Source organism: Lynx rufus, unplaced genomic scaffold, assembly GCF_022079265.1.
Source record: "Lynx rufus isolate CCGP_SWC_20201006 ecotype Redwood Valley unplaced genomic scaffold, mLynRuf1.p SCAF_1, whole genome shotgun sequence".
NCBI lineage: Eukaryota > Metazoa > Chordata > Mammalia > Carnivora > Felidae > Lynx > Lynx rufus.
In genome coordinates this window covers 32,303,580-32,321,489 of record NW_025814823.1, presented here as the reverse complement: position 1 = coordinate 32,321,489, position 17,910 = coordinate 32,303,580, and positions in this window count along the sequence as shown.

Below are 17,910 nucleotides of genomic sequence, written 5' to 3'. Positions count from 1 at the left end.
GTTGTTTTATTGTTATAAATACATATCTCTTGGTAGAGCAGACTTTGCATGTGTAGTGTGGTTAATTTATTCATTATAAAGATATGCTACACTAGCATATCCAGGAATTTATTAATAATCAGTTAACACTTGCTTTAAAAATCAACATTTTCTCAAAAAGTAGAATCTCCTGTTTATTTGTGTGCAAGTGAAAAATATTTCTTAAAAATAAATTAGTATTATTTTTCTACCTTTCCTTTTCTTGCACCTCTAACCACATTTTCATTATTTACTATTGTCTCTACCTCATTCCTTTCTAAGACCATTTTCATATACATAAGGAGAATAACAATAAGATGTATGCATGTGTATGACGTGTGTATCTACATCTAAGTTCATTTTAAGAAGATTTCATAACATTTGAAAATATAGGGCATTTTCTAATAACATCTGAGTATAATGTATTAAAGGGCTAATTCTATTCCATTCATACCACCCTCAGAAAGAACAATAATTATTTTAATTTAATTTTTAATTAAAATTTAATTTAATTTTTTAAATGTTTATTTTTGCGAGAGAGAGAGAGAGACAGCGTGTGAATGGGGAAGGGCCACAGAGAGAGGGAGACACAGATTCTGAAGCAGGGCTTCAAGCTGTCAGCACAAAGCTGGATGCAGGGCTGGAACTCACAAACTGTGAGATCATGACCAGAGCTGAAGTAGGACACTTAACCGATGGAGCCACCCAGGCGCCCCAGAAAGAGCATTTAAAAGCCAATCTACCAGAAGACATATTGGTAATCAGTGATATTTATATTTTAAGTTATTTCTCTGCAGTTTTTGCATTCTATTGTGAATGTGATAATTGTTTCTAAAATAGGTAAAGAGTTTCTTTTTAACATCCAGTAGTTCATAATTACATCATTTGTAACAAAGTCCAGAAGAACGATACACAGATGTACTAGTCTATTCAGGCTATTATAGCAAAAATACCGTAAACTTAACAACCATTTATTGCTCACAGTTCTGGAGGTTGCAATGTCCAAGATCAAGGTGCCAACAGGTTCAGTGTCTGGGAGAGCCTGCTTCTGGGCTCTTTTCAGTGTGTCTTTCACATAGGGTCTTTTGTCTAAGGGCACTAACCCTGCTCAGGAGGGGTTTACTTTCAAGACCTAAGCACTTCCCAAAGGCTCCACCTCCTATATGGTTACACTGGGGATTAGTACTTCAATATATAAATGTGGAGATGACATAAACATTACTGGGCATATTTCTTTAAACTCTCAGAACCAGTGACTGGAGTCTTGAATGGTAACCATATATACTATTTTCTATCTCTGGGTTTTGATATTGCAATTATTGGAAAAATTACGGTTTGGAAAATACTTTTCAAATGTAGAGTTATGCAATGACGTATTGTTATTATGTTTACCTTTTTTTTTTTTGAACCAGATAATCAAGTGATTCGGGTAAGACCTGGTTGAAACTCAGAGACAAAAATCACAAATTTCCTCTTACGTGAATTTACATTTTTCTAAAACAAAACCAAATACCTCCCCAAACACTATCAAATAATAATTGGTATTTTTTAGTGCTGTTTATATAATATGTTATATATACTGTTCATGCATAAATGTGAAAGAAATGGCAATTGAAGAAAATAAAGTCGAGTTATTTATACTTCATAAATGCAATGTTAAAAATTGGTTGTTATGTTGGTCAAGGTTTAATACAGGGGGAGTCCTCAATATTTTAAGCTATGGAGAGATTAAATCCAGTGACTATTAAACTTTTTTGAAGGGCTGGATTAGAAGTAAGGGGGAGCACTGGGCATTTATTTCCAAGATTCCATCTCTGAACTTAATATTGAAATTAAGGGGTCATTGGTATTGCTCCCAAGGGGGTCACTACCAAGAGTGCTTCACACCTACAACACATGTAAATAGATTGTCAAGCAGTCGCAAACACTATCATCTGGGGGATTTGTGTGTCAGCTGCCATGGATGTGTGTGTTTTATTTCTGGCCGTTTAAATCTTGTACAAATACCTCTAATTGACATAACTTTATTCAGCTACAAGAGATTCTAGGAAAATTAGTTTTAGCTTTCTCATGGTAGAAAAGGATGAGAGAGTTCATCAAAGTATCTACCTCAGTAGTTAATGGGATTTAAGCCAACATTGTATCTTTTATTGTAAATGTCCCAGAGTGAAAGGCAATCCCACACAGTGTCTCTATAAATCTTCATTTGCAAAAGCTTCAGAATTTAAACAATTCAAAATGTCTGAAATCTCTACTTTTGGTGTTTCTGTTGTGTTTTTGATAATGAGAACTAAACTCTTAATATATATGAAAGAACCAGAAGTATTTCTGGCTTCTTATCTTTTTTTCAAGTGTTATAATGGACCTATAGTTAATGATTTAAAAAAAATCAATACACCAGTTATGTAGCCATTTCTCTTTACCTAACTTCAAACAATAGCTCATGATTTGTGATTTACTAGAGATGATATATACAACCTTTAATTTAGCATAATAGAACTGTGCTTGATATTGAGTACTGTTTTAGCTTTTAAATTCTTTTTTAATACTTCACCTTCTAAGGTTTTGTTTTTGTTTTTTGTTAAGTCTGGATATAACAGAAAAAGTCCCTGTGATTAACAACTAAAAATTTTCCCACTTCAATCTCGCATTTTGAACATTGTGAGGCACAAATAGTAATGTAAGCAAACGGTTTTACTTTATAGTGTATGTGTATTTCGTTTGACTGAAAGAGATTTGTACTAATGTTATCAATAGCACACTTGTATAATAGGAAAAGAATAACTTACCTGTTTTGTAATAAATACTTTCCAGGCAAAACATTACACGTAAGCAGAAGATTTAAAACAAAATGTATGCACTGACTATGTGCACTATCCTCCCCCCCCCCCCCCCCCCCCCCCCCCCCGCTTAAGAGGGAAATGTGATCAACCCATATGCATGTAAAATATTAACACTAGGGGCACCTCGGTGGCTCAGATGGTTGAGTATCAGACTTCAGTTCAGGTCATGTTCTCCCATGTCATGGGATTTTTGCACTTACAGCAGGAAGCCTGCTTCGGATTCTTTGTCTCCCTCTCTCTCTGCTCCTCCCCTGCTCATGCCCTCTCTCTCAGAGATAAATAAATAAATAAACATTTAAAAAACAAATAAAATAAAATAAAATAAAATAAAATGTTAAATCTAATCACATTTTCCATGAGAGGTTTCTTTTCCTTTTTTTCAGTACAAATATTTGCACAAATAATTGAAGGGAAAAAATGTAGTTGGGCACAATAAACAGACACAAACATGTCACAACTTCCTAAATTGTACAGAAAAACTCAGCAGAAGGTCTATACTGTTGACCTTCATCAGCAAAGATTTATAGATGAGGAATTACTCTAATATAAGAATGAAGTATCTGGTTGTACTCATGAGAGGTAATATAATTTCTATTCAGAATTTACTTAGAGAATCATATCTGACAAACTGTCCAAATTAGAAATGAAATGCAGTGATTAAGCTCTTTTGTTTGTTTGCTTGTTGTTTACTTTTGAGAGATAGAGCATGAGCGGGGGAGGAGCAGAGAGAGAGGGAGACAGAATCTGAAGCAGGTTCCAGGCTCTGAGCTGTCAGCACAGAGCTCAATGTGGGGCTTAAACCCACGAACTACGAGATCATGACCTGAACTGAAGGCTGATGCTTAACTGACTGAGCCACCCAAGCATCCCAGTGACTGAGCTTCGTAATATTTCAATTTCAATATTGATATGTCAATATCACCTTTTTGGTAATAATCAGTTATAATTTCAAAGCCAATGCATATTCTTCTATCAGTTCAAGTGGCTGTGATGAGAATAATCATTTTTTAACCTATATTTCTATTATACCATGACTCAGAAACTACGACAAAGACCTACAAAAATCCATTGTTCCTCTGTATTGTACACCTGAAACTAATTTTACACTGTATGCTAACTAAACAGAATTGAAATAAAAACCTTAAAAATGCCACTCATCTTTTATTTTTTTCTTCATAAAGATCATAGTTAACATAATCAAACTGTCCCAAATAAGATACAACATTTGAGATTTAAACAGGAAGTTTAAACAAAATTTGAATCAAAATATCCTTCACATCCCTTATATTTGGTCATTAAATGCATATGACTTTTAGCAACTCATGAAAACTATTTTGTTTATAAAATTTGATATTCCTAGTTCAACACACATGGTAAAAAGGATAGTAAGAATTTTCTGGCAAAAATGGTGTGTTGCTGATTTATTTAGATTATATAAAAATTAATATGCTCACATTCTATTCTTTTCTACTTCTACTTAAGAACACTGAGAATCAATGGAAATAAACTAATCAATATCAGGAATGCTTATAACAGTGAAAAATAAATATCAAACTAGTCCATAAAATTTTAGTGGTCCTTGGCTTCATTATTTCTCAATAATAAATTAGCTAGAAAATAGACCATGTATGAGCAGACCATGTATAAAACAAATGCAAACATAAATTAAATTTTGTACCTTGATAATGAAGAGTAAAATTAAACTTTGCTCATGGTTTTTTCTAAATATAAATATATTTAATTATTTCCTGAATTCTGTTACCTCATTTTTTTTTTAATTTTTTTTTCAACGCTTTTTATTTATTTTTGGGACAGAGAGAGACAGAGCATGAACGGGGGAGGTGCAGAGAGAGAGGGAGACACAGAATCGGAAACAGGCTCCAGGCTCCGAGCCATCAGCCCAGAGCCTGACGCGGGGCTCGAACTCCCGGACCGCGAGATCGTGACCTGGCTGAAGTCGGACGCTTAACCGACTGCGCCACCCAGGCGCCCCTTGTTACCTCATTTTTGAGTTTTTCTAATTCTTTTCCTTGTGTTATTGCATGCTTTATATCATTTTTATTAGCATCTTTACTGATTTGCAATAGAAGCTAATAGTTTTAAAATTGTTCTGTGGGCAGACCTTTTCCTAGCACATTTTCATAATCTGTAGCAAAGTAACTATTCTACCTTTTCTTATAAATATGTTTCATGCGATTTGACCTCAATACATTTATGTTGTTCATTTTTTTGTGGAATTAGTTTTTTGAGTGTTTAGAATAAAATATTTTCAGAATAACTATTCTGATTTCACAGAAAACTGTCATTTTTTTTTTTTTTTACAATAATGTTCCAAAATACAGTCTTGGCTTTTCAGATTTCCTGGTCCTATTCTCCTCCTCCACTATTCTTTCAGGTTTTTTCCCCATTGTTTCTGTTTTCCTTATTGTACTCAGTTGTGTTACTGCCCAGCACTTTCTCCTTACTCCGGGTTCTTATGTTGGAACAGAGTTCTGACAACTCAATTTCAAGAGATTATAGGAGCTTCAGCTCTATTAGTCCCTGTTGCAAACTCGGTTCTCATGCTGCTGAAACAGGCAAAACCCCTCCTTACTCCCTGGTTTGGGGTCCCCAGTTCCCTGGTCTGTCAGGCCCTCTCTTGCTTCCCTCTCCTCTCCTTTGTTCAGACATAGATAACAGGAGTGTCTTGTAGCAATTGATTTGTTCCCACCATGTTCTTCTGAAGTGTTACTTTGGATGATTTGTGGCCTGGTTCAGTGTAAACATTGTTCATGAATTCAGGTTTTGCCACATAGTTGCTCTTAGTTTATTCTGCACACTCTCTGGGTGTGCAGAGAGTAAGCAGCTGCAGCTATTGGTCCTGTTTTCCTAGAAACTATGTTTTTAAAAAATTTTTAATGCAATTATGAGCGGGACTGTTTTTATTCTTAAATTATTAAATAAATCATTTCTGGTGTTTATGAAATTCCATAAATGCTTCATAAAACTGTATTAAATGATCTAAGAATTTAAATATATGCATATATGTATTCAATTATTTACTTCTTTGTTTATGTTGTAATGGAAGATTGAGTTGTCAACATGTTTTTCTTATTGGGTTATAGGTCTCTTCAGATTTTTAAATACTTTCTATAAATTACCTTTAGCTAAATATCCACATCATTATTTGAAATTTCATTTATATTGCAGAGGTATCTGATTTTTCAATTTGAATAATATTTTTTGTCTTTTAATTAAAATTTAGTCAAAAAGTTAACTCTTATTTCTCTACAAAAATGTTACTGGATTTATATGTTATGATAGATGTTTTTTTGCTATTATTGCTTTTCATTCCATTATTCTATCTTTACCTCCTAAAGCTATTGGTTGTATTGTTTTAATTTCTTTCTTGTTTCTTTAAAAAATTCTACATATATTTTCTTTTTAATTTTATTTTTTAAATAGATTTTAAGAATACCAAGACATCAAGTCTATCAACAAAAAAGTCTTGACTGTCTTTTTTTTCTAATACATAGAAAATAAATAGACTTGGGGCGCCTGGGTGGCGCAGTCGGTTAAGCGTCCGACTTCAGCCAGGTCACGATCTCGCGGTCCGTGAGTTCGAGCCCCGCGTCGGGCTCTGGGCTGATGGCTCAGAGCCTGGAGCCTGTTTCCGGTTCTGTGTCTCCCTCTCTCTCTGCCCCTCCCCCGTTCATGCTCTGTCTCTCTCTGTCCCAAAAATAAATAAACATTGAAAAAAAAAATTAAAAAAAAAAAAAAAAAAAAGAAAATAAATAGACTTAAGGTTGTATGTTCATTTATTTATTTACTTATTTATTTTAGAGAGAGAGAGTATGAGAGGGGGAGAGGGGCAGAGCAGGAGAGAGAGAAAGAGAGAGAGAGAGAGAGAGAGACCCAAGCAGGCTCCCACAATCTTGAGATCAGGACTTGAGCTGAAATCAAGAGTTGGATACTCAACCAACTGAGCCATGTAGATGACCCTATACCTTTATTTTTTTTAATGTAAAATTCAAATAATATCAGAGTAAGAAGTTGGAAAGAGTAATTATGCAAAATTTTGAGATTTTAGGCAAGAATTTTACAGTGTGGTATTAGGTTAAAATACTGCTCATATATGAAGAACACTAATGGACAAAACAAAATTCAGAATTTTAAAATGTTGTAGTTGTAAGATGCCAAAGAAGTAGTTGACTTCATTTTCCCTCTTCAGTTGCCTTTATGAAGTAATGAACACATAGTAAATTCACTATTATTCTCCTGTGAAATTGACACTGCTCATCTTAAATGCTGCTTAAAAAAATCCATCACAGCTTGCATAAATTACAGAGTCATATGTTTGAAGATATGAAATTAAAACTCAGGAATTCCTCACATTTAATTTTAAACTCAATGCTCCCAGATGCACATCTTTCTGAACAGTCCATTAATCAGAAAAGCTAGAAACTATTCATCATAGTTCAGTGTAACAATTCTTTCATATGTTCCTATCTTTGTTGGGCTATACATTTTGAAAATTGCTTACTCTTGGGCATTTTCTCCATTTGAAGATAAAATATCATGCCATCAACCTAAAATCTCTTCTATAATGATCTGAAAATGTGCTGTTCATTTTTTAAGACATTCTGGAAACCTGACAAGATCAAACAGTCAGCATTTGAATCACCATAAGCTTGAAAGATTTGATTATTAAAACATGTCTTCATTATTGTAAAATTCATTCAGATACATACGAATGAAAAAAACAATATTTTTTTTTGTAATAGAAGAGAAATGATATGGTAAAGATTGCACGTGATTCCTCTAATTGCTGTGGCCTAGGCTTAAAATGAATTGTGGGAGATGGAGAAATTTATTAGGCAGTCAGAAAGGAGAAATGGTTTCCAACGACCCCATACCTTCCACCCTACTAAGGGAGAGACTTTTATAGTACAATACCTTTTCCAATCTTCAGTCATGTCTGTTCCCTTCCTTCCCTTTACTACTCAAAACCCAATAAGAAATGAAACTAATGATGAAAGTCCATCTTATATATCTTGCAACAACTTTTGTTAACGAAAACAAATTTGCCTTCTCTGGTGACAAATGCTACATTTACCTCATAAGCATTGGACCCTAGACAACACAAATACAGGTCTTGATCCTGGAAAATATATGTTGTTACATCATTGCTCTATTGGCTTCTCATTCTCTGTCAGGTGCATCTGATTACTCAACTTTTAATTCATACCCAAGCAATAGCTACAAGACAGCCTTGATAATTCATGTTCAAATTTACTTACATTAATATTCTAGGTAATAATTGGTAATATAGAAGATCTATCGAGTTAGGAAAATTTCCTTTTGTTAAAAAATGATCAAATGCTTAAAAACAATGGAACAAATTTTATGTATTTTTTTTCTTTGAGGCTAATAATACAATTACATTGATGGGTTTTTTGAACATCTCACCCTTTTTGCATTCTCTGGTGGACAAGATTCTGTGGTACTCAAGATCTCCACCTTCTTGTGTCCATGCTATTTATGGTTCCCTCAAGTTAAGTGTGGGCAGAATGTGATAGATCTCACTTCTGTGACTAAGTTACATTACATGGCAAAAGGAAGGGGATTTTGATGTAATTAAATTATTTTCAATTAACTTTTAACTTTTAAAAAGTGGATTATAATGGAATAATCAATCAATTAACTTTTAATCAATTAACTTTTAAAAAGTGGATTATAATGGAATATTTGACTTAATCAGTTGGCAGGGAGATTTTCTATGACAGACCAGACTAAATCATCTGGAAGTCTTTAAGAGGGCTATGGCTCTCACTAGAGAGTGAATCTGTGTTCTGGACAGCAACCTCCCTTGACTGCATGGTTCCAGACCGTTCATGATATTCCCTGCCTGATGGCCGCACTTGCTTAGACACCTCCCGTCTCAATTGTGTAAGCCAATTTCTTATAATAAATAATATACAAAAAAGTACTAAGCAAACAAATATTAACTGGTTATATAAGTATGTGAATGGTTGTCTAAATTTCTCAAAATTAACAGGAATTAAAGTAAATTATTAAACCTATTTAATTTTTAGGAAATTAACATGGGCAATCCACTAATTTAGTACTTTCTTATTTATTTATTTTGAAAAGAGAGAGAGAGAGTGCACATGGGCATACTTGAGAGTGCGTGGGGGAAGGGCAGAGAGAGAGAGAGGCTCTGAGCTGTCAGCATGGAGCCTAATGCGGAGCTCAATCTCAGGAACCATGAGATCATGACCTGAGCAGAAATCAGAAATCATATGCTTAACCAACTGACCACCCCGGCACCCTGTTATAATACTTTCTAAAATGAATGTTTCTATTCCTGTTGAATATTTTGCTTTCAAAGTTTCTATCGCATGAACCAATGGGCATCTTAAGCAAATAATTTCTCATTAAAAGAGTTGATTTATTCACAATTTTAAAATAGTGAATATCAAATCCATTCATAACTAAGTTAATTAAACTAATTTTATTATTTTAACTAAAATTAAATAGTCCATTTTGAAACTTATTTCAAGGTTTCAAAGAACCTTTCAGTGTTTTCATAACATATTTTTACCCTGTGTAAGATAGGTTGACATGAAATATGACAAACACCTGGGAATGCGATTGAGTTAAATACTCACAAGCTAATATATTATTAATCAGCCAAATCACACAGGAGTATGTCAAGAGAACAATTGGATATAGTCAGATGACACTAGTTTGAAGTGCTCTCTTGAGCAGTGTTATCAATTCAATCAGTATTCTATATGATTCTTTCCTATTCTGTATCAACATTACACTCCAATCAATTGTAAAGTTTCAAATATGGAAAACACACACACACACACACACACACACACAAGAATGGTAATAGTGGCTAAGATTTTTAGATTTTTAGATTTAAATTAATATATGTTAAAATTGGTTAAATTTTGGTCCCTTATATTTTATACCTACATTATTATATTCTATAATCTATACATATTACTTTATGCATTACAAATATTTCTATATTAATAAACTCAGAGATGTATTTTTTCACAAATCAGGTTTGATTATTCAACTATAATAGTATATTTCTTCTGCTTTTTCTTCTTGTTACTTATTAAAGTTAAATGATACTTCCTAAGCTGAAAGGTACAAACTGTAGCAGTATGGTATCTGGATTTTATTTAGAACTCCACCACTAACTCCCTGATGACCTCATGCAAATCACTTGTTAAATGGAATATTGTTGCCAATTGCATGCAGCTAATGAAGATAAAAGATTTTAATGGATGCGAAGTACTTCACATATTGACCAATTCACAGAATGCCCTCAGTATATATTTTATAGTTTTAGTAGTTTAGGGGTAGAAGTATTTTATTTTTATCTTTAGTAGTAATAACACCTGTGTTTCCAAAATGTATTTCCTTGTTGATGGATACACATGTAAAAATAATAGTAGAGTTTTATTTCACATCTCATAGATAGTTATATTCATTCTGCTCTTACTCCAGTGGCTATTTTCAATGCTTCTTATAAAAAAAGATGTAAGATGAAAAATACATTTTTATTTACAGTACACTTCTGCACATTTCTGAGAGGCTGATAAGAAAATAAGTATGCTTATTTTATTTAGAATTTCTGGTACTTTCATTTTGCATCTTTGCAGAGAGTGTGCTGGAAAATAATTTAGGGAATCATAGGTAGAGAGAAAGGAATGTCGCATAATAAAGTTGTTGAAATGTATTCAATGGTATATTTCTTTTCCAGATACAGTTTTCATTACCTCCCTTTAAACTTGTTTATTTCCTTCCAACAATTTGTTCTCTAAGAAAGTATAAAATTATTAGGTCTCTGTGTTCAGAAGCTTACTTAATGTGCTATGCACTCCCATATACCCTTTCCCTAGGCTATTTATTATAGCACCAGCAGATGAAATTTAGATGTCAGTTAATGATGCAAGATGGGTCACAGCGATGATTTTTATTGGAAAAGGGGATAGCCTAAGAAAATGAAAATCTAAATCTATGCAATTTATATGGAATAGTTAAATGACTTCTTAAACTTTGTTCAAATGTTAAAGACTGTAGTATCTACAGATTTTAATGAGTATTTCATTGTTGGTTTCCAACATACACTCTTATATGTGTATATTTTTGCCTAAATGTTTGCCTGTTTTTTCTACTCCTACCTACTTGAAAGTTTTAAAAATTGGATTCCTTAGGAATCACTCTAACATATAATTTTCCACACAAAAAATACAGATTTATTTATAACCAGAAGCTAGTTTAGCTTTGCCCGCTAAAATGTCAGTCAATAACTTACTTACTGTATTCCTGAAATCAGATCACTTTGTGGGCCACAGCTAATTCTAGTAGAGAGGTCAACATCAAGCAGACCCTAGTAAGGTTGACCAGTTTTTGTGTCTTAGTTTTGACTTATGTAAATATTAAATATACTACTTATAATATACTTGAAGTCTGTGTTTATGGATAAATATCATTTTGAGTGAGTAATTCACAATGTCATCATTATTGGATGATCATTATCACTTAAATCATACCCTAGAAACAGAATGTATATCAAAGAAGAGAGAAGGGGACGAATATTTTTTGTATATCTTATGAGAGACATGTTCTACACGGAATTGTTGTTCAGAGTCAATCTGAGATGTCACACTAAGTCTTAGTAAAGTTAAGACTCAGAAAGAGTGATTAACTTGCCCACTGTTATCTGAGAATTGATTTGACCCCATTATATATGACTGCAAACCCTGGGCTCTTCTAGCATAGCGCTGTGCTTACCCAGGTGAGTTAGCTCAAGTTCCAAAAGTACAGATAAGTATATATTTTTCTTTCTTAACTCACTATGTTCAGTTCACATGTAAGAAGAACCTGTCTTAAATGTCTATTTGTTTTTAACTTAGACTATGTTATTCCCATACAGTACCACCATAGTCAATCATAAAACACTTTGATTCTCCAAAATATTCCCTTCTGTTCCTTCTGAGTCAGTTCCCAATATCTCAACCCTAGATCTCCACCAGTCTGTTTTTGTATTTTGTTAATTAAGTTTGCCTTTTCTAGAATTACATACATAGGTATCATCTGGTACATAGAATTTCTGTCTAGCTTTTTTTATTTCAGCATGATGTTTCTTGAAATTCGTTTATGTTCTTACATTTATCACTAGTCAGTTATCTTTTCTTGCTCAGTATTCAACTGTATGGATATACCATATTTTGTTTATTCATTTATTAATTAGTAGACATTGGTTTTGTTTGCATATTTTGATTAATGTGAAAGTCCTTCTAAGCAGCCACGTGTAAGTTTTTCATGGACATGTATTTTTATTTTTTTAGGTATTACCTAAAAGTGGGATTGATGAGTCAAATGTTAAGTGTTCAAGAGCATCCTTGTTTGAACACTTGTGGCACTCAGCCAAAGATGCCACAAAGCTCATGCCTTAGAGAAAAAGGCTACTCTAGATCCTCTCAACAAAACAAAACCATATTTTAAAAGGGTGAAGCTTTTTCCCAAGCAACTTAACTTGCTGCAGGACTCAAATTTCATACTCATTAAAAGAAAATCTAGACATCTAATCAAAACTTGCTGCCTATGAGAAAAAGCAGGAGAGCGTGATCCATAACAAAGAAAAATAAATGATTTAGACAGACCCAGAAATAACACAGATAACACAATTATGAATTTAGCAAATAAGAACATTTTAAGTCTCCAAGGATTTTTACTGCAATTCGTGGTTTATAGCTATGCTATGGTTTCCCAATCCTAGATATTGAAATTAGTCAGTGATACAAAATTGGTGTTAGTTTTCCTTCTAAAAATAATAAAAGGCTTTAATTTGAAAAAAAAATGCAAGGAAAGAAGAATATCCAATCAATTACAATATTTGCAAATTTGTTACTTTGTTGTAAAATGTATTATTTTCTTCCTTTGCAATTTACATGTACTGCCTATGTGAAAGTTTATCTCATCTACAAACACAATTATTTATATAAATATTTCATCTACTATTGGGGTGGAATAGTACATATAAACCTTGAAAGTTATAGATCTGAAACATATGGACAATTATATTACTATTTCTCTTTATTCTGGGCTCCATGAAATCTATTTATTCTACATGAAAAATAATTCCTGATTCAAATAATTGACTGGGGTTGCTCCACATTTCGTTTTCTAGTATTAAATCATACTTCTATAATGAAAAAAGTTAACAACTGAATTGTCCATGTTCTTAAAATTCACTGTGTATAAAATTAAATATTTATTGTTTAAAAATTGTTTACAAAATTCGTTTGAGATGACTCTTCACATTGAACACTGATCCAGTTTAAATCCTTTCCACTGGTCTATACATGAAGGTCATGTGAATATTTATATATTTGCATATGCCAGTATGTGCCATAGCTTTTTTTAGGATGAGTATGCATGCACTTACCCACCCATTCAGTTGTTGTTGTTTCCTGTTTGACAGCATTGCAATTTCTTTTCTCATGATTCTGACCTTTGGATACACATTTCACTATTCTGCGTATGTTTCCTTATAGTTATTTAAGATCATACATTCTAAATATGAACTTATTTTTATATTTCTGCCTTTACTGAAATGGAAACATGATACTTTCATGGCATACTTCACAGGCATTTCATGGATGGCTAAAAATGTTATTTAAATATTATTTACTGAGGGGAGGAGCCAAGATGGCGGTACAGCACGGAAGATTTTGTGTGTCTCTCGTCCATGAAATGCAGCCAGACCAACACTAAACCATCCTGCACACCTAGAAAACTGGGCTGAGGATTCACACAACAATCTGCACAGCCTGAACCACAGAATTCAGCAGGTATGCGGCGCTGAGAAGTGAACTTGAGAAGCCCCGGAGGGCAGGGAGCGGCTTTTGTGTGCAGAGAGAGGACGGAGGTGGTGGGGAGTATAGGGGAAAAGCACCCCTCCCCAAAAAGCAGCTGGAGAGAAAGTGGAAAAGTGGAAACAGCCGCAGGGACCGAACTAAAAAGGGAGAAAGGAGAGGGTTTAAATTCCATTAAGACTATAAACCGGGGGAGCACAGAGTCTGAAACTCCACACCTCCTTACCTGGTGGAGCTCCGGTGAGAAGGGCGAATCGCCAGGAGCAGAGTAGAGTCCGGGTTCTTCAGGCCACACAGGGGAGAGGCGGGTCCTCTGCTGGGAGGACACCTGGTAAAGGCCCTGTGGGTACCCCAAAGGCAAAGGCACCAGTGGACCCGGGAGAACAACCACATTGGATGGTGCAGTAATCAGGTCATTAAGGGTGAAGCCTGGTGCCAGATGTGTGTTGTGATTTTCCATAATCCCTGAAATGCTGCTGCTACACTATCTCGCGAACATTTTCTAGGGTGGGCTGGCACCTGGCCGCAGTCTCTGGGCTTCGGCAGCAGCACGGTCACACAAACATTCCTGGGTGCCGCCAGCACCTGGTCATTGCTAGGTCAGACCCTCCTGCAGAACGGGTCAAAGCCGCAGTCCCTCAGAAGTAACAGGTCGGGAAAAACAGCAGCATCTGAGACAAAACTCAGGAGAGAGGTGCTGCCTACGGCTTGGTCATGGACGGTGTAAAAGCAGGGAGTGGACGGAAGCGGAAGACAGAGGACGGGTGCGCAATTGCTAATCTAGGAGAACAGAGTTCTGGTACTAGAGAACGGGTAGCTGGGTAAACCATTTTCACTGCTCCCGCGCATGCTCATAGGCACCTACAAGCACCACAACACTTCACCCCAGTATGCTAGCATCGCCATCTAGTGGAGAATGGAGCCATTACACTAAGCCCCGCCAAACTGGGTCAACCCTGCTCTTACGGACACAATCTCTCCGCTGCCTTAGTTTATGGACTCTAAACGCTACAGTTTGACTTCTAGGGGAAAACAAAGTAATTTAAGTTTTATTTCAGTATGTTCACTGGTCCATCTATTAAATTTTTTCTTTTTTTTCCCTTTTTTCTTTTTCATGTCCTTTCTTTTTCTTGAATACAGAAAGAGACAAAAATCATTTTAATTTTCAATTTTTATTAAAAATATTTTTCTTTATTTTTTCTACTATATTCTCTAATTTTGTGTAAATTTTTTCAAATTCTATTTTACTTCCATCATTTCATTTTAGTCTACATCAGTGTATTCGTTTTTTCAAATTTTCAATGTCCTTTTTTTTTCCTTTTTTTTCTTTTCCCCATTTTTCTCTAATCTATCAAGCCCCTTTCAACACCCAGACCAAAACACACCTAGGCTCTAGCATCGTTTATTCCATTTTGCGTGTGTGTGTGTTTTAATTTTTTAATTTTAATAATTAATTTTAATTTTTTTAATTTAATTTTTTACCTCATTAATTCCTTTTCACCCTTCAAATAATGAAACAAAGGAATTCACCCCAAAAGAAAAAGCAGGAAGAAACGACAGCCAGGGACTTAACCAACACAGACAGAAACAAGATGTCTGAACCAGAAAACAAAAATTAAAGGAGTTTGTGACCACTAAAACAGCCCTGCGAGAAATTTTAAGGGGGACTCTCTGAGGGGAGAAAAGATGAAAAACAAAACAAAACAAATAAAGACCAAAAGCAACAAAGACTAGAAAGGACCAGAGAACACCACCAGAAACTCCAACTCTACAAGGAACATAATCACAATAAATTCATATCTTTCAGTACTCATTCTAAACATCAATGGACTCAATGCTCCTATCAAAAGATATAGGGTAACAGAATGAATAAGAAAACAAGATCCATCTATATGCTGTTTACAAGAGACCCACTTTAGACCTAAAGACACCTTCAGATTAAAAATAAGGGGATGGAGAACCATCTATCATGCTAATGGTCAACAAAAGAAAGCCGTAGTAGCCGACTTATATCAGACAATATAGACGTTAAAATAAAGACTGTATCAAGAGATGAAGAAGGGCATTACATCATAATTAAGGGTCTATCCACCAAGAAGACCTAATAATTGTAAACATTTGTGCGCCAAGTGTGAGAACACAATATATACATCAATTAATCACAAACATAAAGAAACTCATGATAGTAATACCATAATAATAGGTGACTTCAACACCCCACTCACAGCAATGGACAGATCATCTAATCAAAAAAGCAACAAGGAAACAATGGCTTTGAATGACACACTGGACCGGATGGACTTAACAGATATATTCAGAACATTTCATCCTAAAGCAACAGAATATACATTCTTCTCAAGTGCACATGGAACATTCTCCAGAATAGATCATATATTGGGACACAAATCAGCCCTAAGTAAGTACAATAAGATCGAGATCATACCGTGCATATTTTCAGACCACAACGCTATGAAACTTGAAATCAACCAAAGGAAAAATTTGGAAAGGTAACAAATACTTGGAAACTAAAGAACATCTTACTAAAGAATGAATGGGCTAACCAAGAAGTTAAAGAGGAAATGAAAAAGTTCATGGAAGCCAGTAAAGATGATAACACCACAACCCAAAACTTCTGGGACGCAGCAAAGGCAGTCATAAGAGGAATGTATATGGCAATCCAGGCCTTCCTAAAGAAGGAAGAAAGATCTCAGATACACAACCTAACCTTATGCCTTAAAGAGCTGGAAAAGAAAAGCAAAAAAAGCCCCAAACCAGCAGAAAACAGGAAATAATAAAGATTAGAGCAGAAAATAATGCTATTGAAACGAAAAAAAACAGTAGAACAGATCAACGAAACCGGAAGCTGGTTCTTTGAAAGAATTAACAAAATTAATAAAACATCAGCCAGTATGATCAAAAAGAAAAAGGAAAGGACCCAAATAATTAAAACCAAGAATGAAAGAGGAGAGATCACAACCAACACAGCAGAAATAATAATAAGAGAATATTATGAGCAATTACATGCCAATAAAATGGGCAATGTGGAAGAAATGGACAAATTCCTAGAAACATATACACTACCAAAACTGAAACAGGAAGAAATAGAAAATTTGAACAGACCCATAACCAGTAAAGAAATCGAATTAGTAATAAAAAATCTCCCCAAAAACAAGAGTCCAGGGCCAGATGGCTTTCCAGGGGAATTCTACCAAATATTTAAGGAAGATTTAACATCTATTCTCTGGACGGTGTTCCAAAAAATAGAAATGGAAGGAAAACTTCCAAACTCTTTCTATGAAGCCAGCATTACCTTGATTCCAAAACCAGACAGAGACCCCACTAAAAAGGAGAAATATAGACCAATTGGATATCCTAATGGATACTGATACAAAAATTCTCAACAAGATATTAGCCAACAGGATACAACAATACATTAAAAAATTATTCACAACTAAGTGGGATTTATACCTGGGATGCAGGGCTGGTTCAATATCTGCAGAACAATGTGATTCATCACATCACTAAAAGAAAGGACAAGAACTATATGATACTCTCAATAGATGCAGAGAAAGTATTTGACAAAATACAGTATACTTTCTTGATAAAAACCCTCAAGAAAGTAGGGATAGAAGGATCATACCTCAAGATCGTTAAAGCCATACACGAAAGACCCAACGCTAATATCATCCTCAATGGGGAAAAACTGAGAGTTTTCCCCCTAAAGTCAGGAATAAGACAGGGATGTCCACTCTCACCACTGTTATTCAACATAGTATTGGAAGTCTTAGCCTCTGCAATCAGACAACACAAAGAAATTAAAGGTACCCAAATACGTCAGGAGGAGGTCAAACTTTCACTTTTGCAGATGACATGATATTCTATATGGAAAATCCAAAAGATTCCACACACAAAAAAAAAAACTACTAAAACTGATTCATGAATTCATCAAAGTTGCAGGATATAAAATCAATGCACAGAAATCAGTTGCATTCCTATACACCAACAATGAAGCAACATAAAGACAAATCAAGGAATCAATCCCATTTAAAATTGCACCAAAAACCATAAAATACCTAGGAATAAATCTAACCAAAGAGGTGAAAAATCCATACCCTGAAAACTATAGAAAGCTTATGAAAAAATTGAAGACGACACACACAAAA